Source organism: Lonchura striata, chromosome Z (genome assembly GCF_050655825.1).
Source record: "Lonchura striata isolate lonStrDom1 chromosome Z, ASM5065582v1, whole genome shotgun sequence".
NCBI classification, from domain to species: Eukaryota; Metazoa; Chordata; class Aves; order Passeriformes; family Estrildidae; genus Lonchura; species Lonchura striata.
The window spans coordinates 42726625-42733489 of NC_140740.1; positions in this window are offsets into that span (position 1 = coordinate 42726625).

A 6865-nucleotide genomic window follows, 5' to 3' on the forward strand; every position below is an offset into this window, starting at 1 on the left:
TCAGTGGTTCCTCCTGATGGGCACCCTGCTATGCAACAGGGAACATTTCTTCCTGACCTCTTCTGCCTATAAGCTGTCCCTAGAGGTTTGTGGATCGATACCGTTGCTCAATGTACATGAAAAGGTTAGGCTGATTCTTATTCTCTAAAAAAAAAATAAAAATACCACTAGGTCTTTTCTAAAAGTATCTAAAACAATTTGTTTCTAAGGTATTCTGTGTCATTGAGCTCTAAACCCTTCAAATCTTTGTTTGGTGTCTCTGATTATCCAACAACAAAAACAAAAACCATACCAAACAAACAGAAAAAAACACCCCAACAACAACAAAAGCAAACTCAAACACTCATGTGGTATCTTTATACAAACAACTGTGAATGACATTAAGGTTGGAAATATACATCTAAAAATGTTATAAAGTGTTAATGATCCAGACAGTAGGAAATTAATTTTGTTACCTAAGCCTAATTTTTCCTTAGGAAAGGTCATTCTCTTTCTGCTGCTTCATATTTCTTTGCTTTTCCATGACAAGCTTCCTCACAGAATACCAACAGCTTTGGGCCTGATCTAAGATTCCTTAAGCACAGGACAAGTTCTCCTGGAGAACAAAGTCCATTCATTAATTTCATGGCAGCTACTGTGAGCAGAAACATTTTTCTAAAAACCAGTGTTTCGGGAGTAACTCTAGCATTGATCTCATAACTGAGATTTGCTCTTGCATAATAGCTTTGCACTGAAAGGTTTGGTAATGAGACCAGGTGTAAAACTTTTGAATGTGAGCTTTACTCTACAGTTCTTTATTTTGTCCAGCTATTGTCTGGGAATTATTTATTTTTTAGGATGAAGGTTGCTCAGAAGTAAACTTCTGGTTAGTTTTTATTTTGTTCCATGGTGTTTTATAACAATGCATCCTACCATCTTCAGAAGTCACACACTGGCTGTATCTCTTGGCTAGTTGTGCTCTATAGCATCAAAAGGGTCAAGGAGCTGAACCTAACACAAGCACACCTAAGAATATTTTCCTCTTCCTTGCAGTTGGCAATATCTGTTTTTGTAGTTGCAACTTGCCTCCAAGCCCCTGAATTTCCTTTTTAACATTAGTTCCAAAGCTACACTGCTCTGAACTCAGTCATGGAAGTATTTGCCATTTCCTTTTCTGAGAGAAAATACTGTCTGTTTTTGTCTGCCTGCTGCTCCATCTGTCTGCTTGATCTGCTACTTCATAATCTGGAAGAGAATATCTTTTGGGTTGTTTCATATATATTTTGCAACCACTACAGAGCTTTGCTTGAAGGAGCCAAACTCATCCGAAATGGTGAAACTTCACTGATTTCAGGTAGTTGTACAAGGTGAATCAGATCTTCCCTTGGGACCACTGCAGATAGAAAATGTGTAGATGTGTGTATGAACAGGCAGAAGATGAGAGGGTAATCAGAAGTAAGGTTTCTGCAAGATTGTTCTAGGACAAAAGTAAATCATACACTCACTGCTGCACTGCACAGAATGCACTAAAGGAGAGCAAGAAAAATGAAGGAATATGCACTTCTGCTCACTTCAGCAGTTAAGCTTTTGTTAGAATACTCTTAAGCAATTGCAAAGCTGCCACGACTGTCTAATTAAATATGTAAGTATCAGTACAAAAATAAAACCTAAGCAACACTTACATCATGCCTACAAGGTGTTATTGTTCTGCATATTTTTTACAGATGGATATTTTTTCAGGAATAAATTTGCCAAGTGTTGTGAGAGAGAGAAGGAATGACGGAGAGAAGGATGCAGAGGGAAGTAGTGAAAAGAAGTATGGATGCTACAGGAAAGATAGCAGTGGTTTATTTCAGAGTGGCAAACAAAACACAGTGCATCTGTGACAAGGAAATATGATTTGATTTCCCTACTTAAGCCTTCGTTGAAATTGGCCAGTACTTGAGAAAAAACAGATGACAGAGTAATTAGAGACGGTGCATGTAATTTATCAGTCACAGTTTTGATCTTCCTGTAGCTGACTGGAATGACCAGATGATTTCTTACTAATAGACCATATATTTGGAGGGGATGGGAGCAAAGGAGGAACACAGCTAAGCACAAATAATAACTCCTTATTTGCCTAGACTCATAGAATGGTTTGGGGTAGAACAGAATATCTAGTCTCAATTCCCTGCCATAAGCAAGGATGCTACCCAGTAGATCTGGTTGCTGATTCAGTGAAACCTGAATCTTTAACTCATGAGAAAACTTGCCAGCAGATGTTCAGGTGAGGGATGACACAGCCATCCAGCACCTTTGACTTTGCTGCTCTTTCTGGTAGAGGCTTTGTACAACCAGGAAAGTATGGGGCTGCTTTTGATCCCAGTGGAAGAGGGGTTCAGTACAATGTCCTGAATACACTAAGGCTTTCTACAGACAAGGCAGTTTATAGGAGGGCTGTGTCCTTACAGGGTCTTACAGGCCTGACTTTTGCCTAGTGGCACAAGACTTGATCCTGGGCTTCTTTTTCTTGGCATTAGAGAGATTAGTAAAAGATTTACATATAATCTATATTTTAAACTGCAACTAGTGTGAGGTAGGAGAATTCAGGGACAAAATGGTACAGTATATATAATCTTGGCTAAATTTTTTCAGAAATACAGGTGCAGTCACTCTTTTTCTGAACACCAATATTTTCTGAAATATTGGTGTGCTAGATGAGGCAGCCAAGGCAGTTTCCTTCCCAGCTACCAGTAGTGAAAATTATTTTGACTCCACTGGCAAAACAATTTATAATTGCACTCAAAAACATCAGGTACTTTCTGGAAATCATAATTGTGCCATTGCTGTGGGGGTTTTCTTTTTTTCCAAGAGCAGGATCAATTCTGCACTGCAACTTACTATTCACAGCCTTGAGAGATGTACCTACTGGTGTCACAGTTCTGTGATGTCTCCCAGGCACAGAACTTAGACTAGGTAAGAGAGGCATTTTGGTCTAAATGCTAGAGTGCTGGCTTGAGTGTTATTTCAAAGGGAGATGATCACCACAAACTCATACGGTCTGTATGTGAGGTTCTCCCATAATTTTACATGAGCTTCATTTGTCCCCATTGCCTGTAAGAGTGTTTACCAACAAAGAAATGGGGTATTGTTACACCAGAGAAAAATGTCCACATTGTTACTTGGGCATGAGCCTATTCAGTCTCCAGGAGGGGGAAATAAAGAGAGCCATAATATGAAGAGAATAATATAAAGAGAATAATATTATGAAGTAACAGTTGGATTTATCTTTCACTCCCTGAAAGCTGTGGCTATAGTTTTCAGAGAGGATAAAGAAATTAAGTATGTATTTCTTTTTCAAGCCAAAAGTCCAAATCTCTGACATAAACCTATAAAGTAAATTTTTTGCTTGCTATATTTTAGCCTCAGAACTGATCGTGTTTTGAGCTTATCCATGTTCCTTTGTTACATGAACAATCGCATAGCATTTATTATGCTAGTTTATGTTAATTTACAAAGAGAAACAATTGGAGGCATCCATAAGCTCCCACACAGAAACATTGATGAGGAAACAGATTGGTGTTGGGTGCATTTTCTGTATTTTCCTCAGACTGTATCAGGAGGAGGCTGCAGAATGAAAATGCTCCAGTGATAAACAGTTGTGAATGGTGGTGAAAGACACTATAATTTCAGGTGCAAATTCGATAATTTACCCTGTGGATTGAGGGAGAGGATTAGCTCCCTTCACCACACTCTTCTCATACCTCCACCCACCCTCTATCTTCAGGAACTATATCCAAACCCTCCATCTGAACCAAAAAAGCTTTATCTGTCCCTTAGTGAAACATCTTTTATTTGCCAACTTGTTTTTCCCACAGACTCTTGCTCCCTTTTGTGTTTGCGCTAATATTCGAATGTCTACACTGCGTAGCTGATGATTATTTGTGAGACAGAGTGAGTTAATGCAGATTTGCAAGCTGTTCCCATTTGTTAAATGTCAGAAAAACACATGCAAGTCACTGGCTTTAGCACTTAGCTGCCAGCTGGCTCTTCTGAAAGGAGGGGACAAATGACAGTCTATCAAACAGCATGCTTTCAAAGAAAGAGGAGACCTGTTCCAGAACTGCAGCTTCAGAGGCTCTTTTTAACAACATAAGCAAAACTGGGAGCCAACCTCATTTTTTCCCCCTGGCTGTAATGAATACATAGCTTAGCAACAGCATTCCCCCACCCCCACTAAAAACGAACTGGAATTACAAACCTTATGAGGAAAAAAGTGTCATTTCCACCCCTCTCTCTCTTTCACTTCAAATTTTATTTATTTTTATTTATTTCTTTAATTTTGGCTCCAAATTAAGACCAAAAATGCCAAAAGGGAAAGGAGTTGGATTCTGAGATCAGTCACAAATCTCAGAAGATTGCAGCAAACTGTGCCAAATGGAAGTGTTTATCCATGGGTAAGTGCCCAGTCTAGATTAACATATTTTAATTATGGTCTCCAGGTTTGCTGCACTCCCTGAAGAATACATAGTTTAGGCCTCACTGGTGAGCCAAAGCTGTCGGAGAGCAGGGAGGGATTATTTTTGATTGTGCATGCTGATGGGGTGCTGTTTCCTCACCGTGCCTGGGGTGCCGAGATATGTCTTTCTCCTGGAACAGATGCCACAGCATGGTGGCAGCACCAGGTCTTTTGTGCCACCTGACATGCTCCAACTCTGACCCAGAGGCCAGTGCTCCTCCGCTGCGGCTGCCAGTGCAGGGGCCAGGGTGCAGCTCTGCTTCCTGGGGTGATGTCTACTGGGACCTCCAACATCACCCGCTCATTAGGATGTCTCTGAACAGCTGTCATGTGGTGCTGACTTTTTGTCACGGTTGACAGCAGTGAGATTAAAGCAGGTAGCTGGAGGCTGAAAAACTCTGTGTTTTGTTACGAAGCCCTGAGTCATCTAACCCCCTGTTATAAATACTAGGTGTCAGATTTGGATTCACAGAGTCACTTGTAGCCTTGGGTAGATCCCATTACACAAATGGTCCAATTTATTACAGCAGACTATTTGTATACAAGATTGCCATCATTGTCAAGATGTCAAACTCTGGCCTGGTATGTTTAATGCTTCATAATTAACAAGCTGCATCATGCTAGTGAGCATGTTCCAACTATCAAAATAAGATTTTGAATGAGTGGTCATTTCCCAGAGTTTTCTATTTTTTAAACTCAAGGAAAGTTAGGACAGAGCTTTGGGAAGAAAGAATATGGTGCCAGGAAAGGTCCATCTTTTCTTTTCTGTTCTTATTTTAAGATGAATATCCAATTTCCTTCTTATAGGAGAAAGAGAGAGACAGAGACACAAAGAAGGTAATTCATGCTACATAGCTTGCAGAAGAAGGAGTCCCTTCTGCTTACCTCTGTCACTGGAAGGATACCAGGTTCAGTGCTACCTGACAGAATGGAATAAACTAGGTGAGATGAAATGTTTTCCAATTGCAAACAGTGCCTGTAAAGTCCATTGCTCTGTTGCTCATAAATTCATTTCAGGAATACTCTTAAACAAGGAATTTGGTGCCAAAGATGCTCGCAATTTTTCATTTAAATCATACCACCTTTCAGCTGTTTAATCCATGGGAATAATAAATCTCTTGGTCTCTATGCTTTTACCCTGGAAACATACACTGGGCACCCCTAAATTTGAACAGTGGGTTGGCTAACTCCTGCCTAAATCCCAATGAGATCCAGGAATTAGACAAAGTTAAGGCTCGGAATCTGATAGCTATATAACTTGAACCATCCCTGATGTCTTCAAGTTCAGCACAAAGGCTTACTTTACTCAAGGCCCCTTTCATAGATAAAAAAGATCTAGCTATTTAAACGAAAAAGTGAGATATCCCAGGTTCCAGGCTGTCCTCATTCAGATGAATATGAAATAAGAGACTTCAATTGCTCTAAACTTCTCATTATAGTCTCAAACTCTAGGCTTTGAGACTGTCTGGGGAAAAGGGCTATAAAAGTTATTGTTCTGCAGCTGGAGGAATCTAACCCCATTTTGAATTTTGAATGCTCAGGGTCTTCAGAGCTATGTCCATAGAGATATTCAGAGATATTTAGGCACCCAACTGCTCTTTGTCTCAGTGCCTTCATCAAGAGAGATCACAGTCTGCTTGGATGTAAAACGTAACAGAAAATGAAAGCACCAAGCAATATCAGCCTGTGGAGAGAGTGAGAAGACAGTTGTTAATCTGAAAATTTCCTCCACATTATATTCTTATTATCTTTCCTTTTGCACCATAAACTGTTCCCTGCAATTGTACTTGGAATCATTCAACTGAAAAGCAAAGCTCCCCTGTCCATCTGTCTGGCAGGACTGTCCAAAGGTACCTCCTTTTCTCCTTCCTTTCCTCAGATCTGGCTGGCAAAGCTTATCAAACAGAGCATTGTGATATAGTAGCCTCTCCAAGCCTCCAAAGTCTGACTCTGAATACTGAGATCACTGAATTTGTTGCATAGGGCACACCTGCATTTCTAGTGGCTTGAAAATATTGCTAGGGAAACACCAAATTCAGCAGTCTAGGAGAGCTGAGGCTGCTACAGATCCACACCAGAGATGTCCCATGAGTACGAGGACAGAGTGTGTATTCCCTGCAGGCACAGAGGCACAGAAACATATATGTATTTATACAGAGATGCATCCAGATCCACATTCCTCAAAGACACTCCACACACACAGTCAGCACCCACAGCCCATCATGTCCCTTCCCTGGCTGGTCAGGGTGAAAGTCTGTGCAAAATATACACACATGGATAAAATGTGGATCCACCAGCAGCTGGGTTCAGACACTCAGTCTGACCAGTAGCTACCTATGAATTCCAGTCTCCCTCATGTTGCTGGCATCTGCACATAGGAGGCTG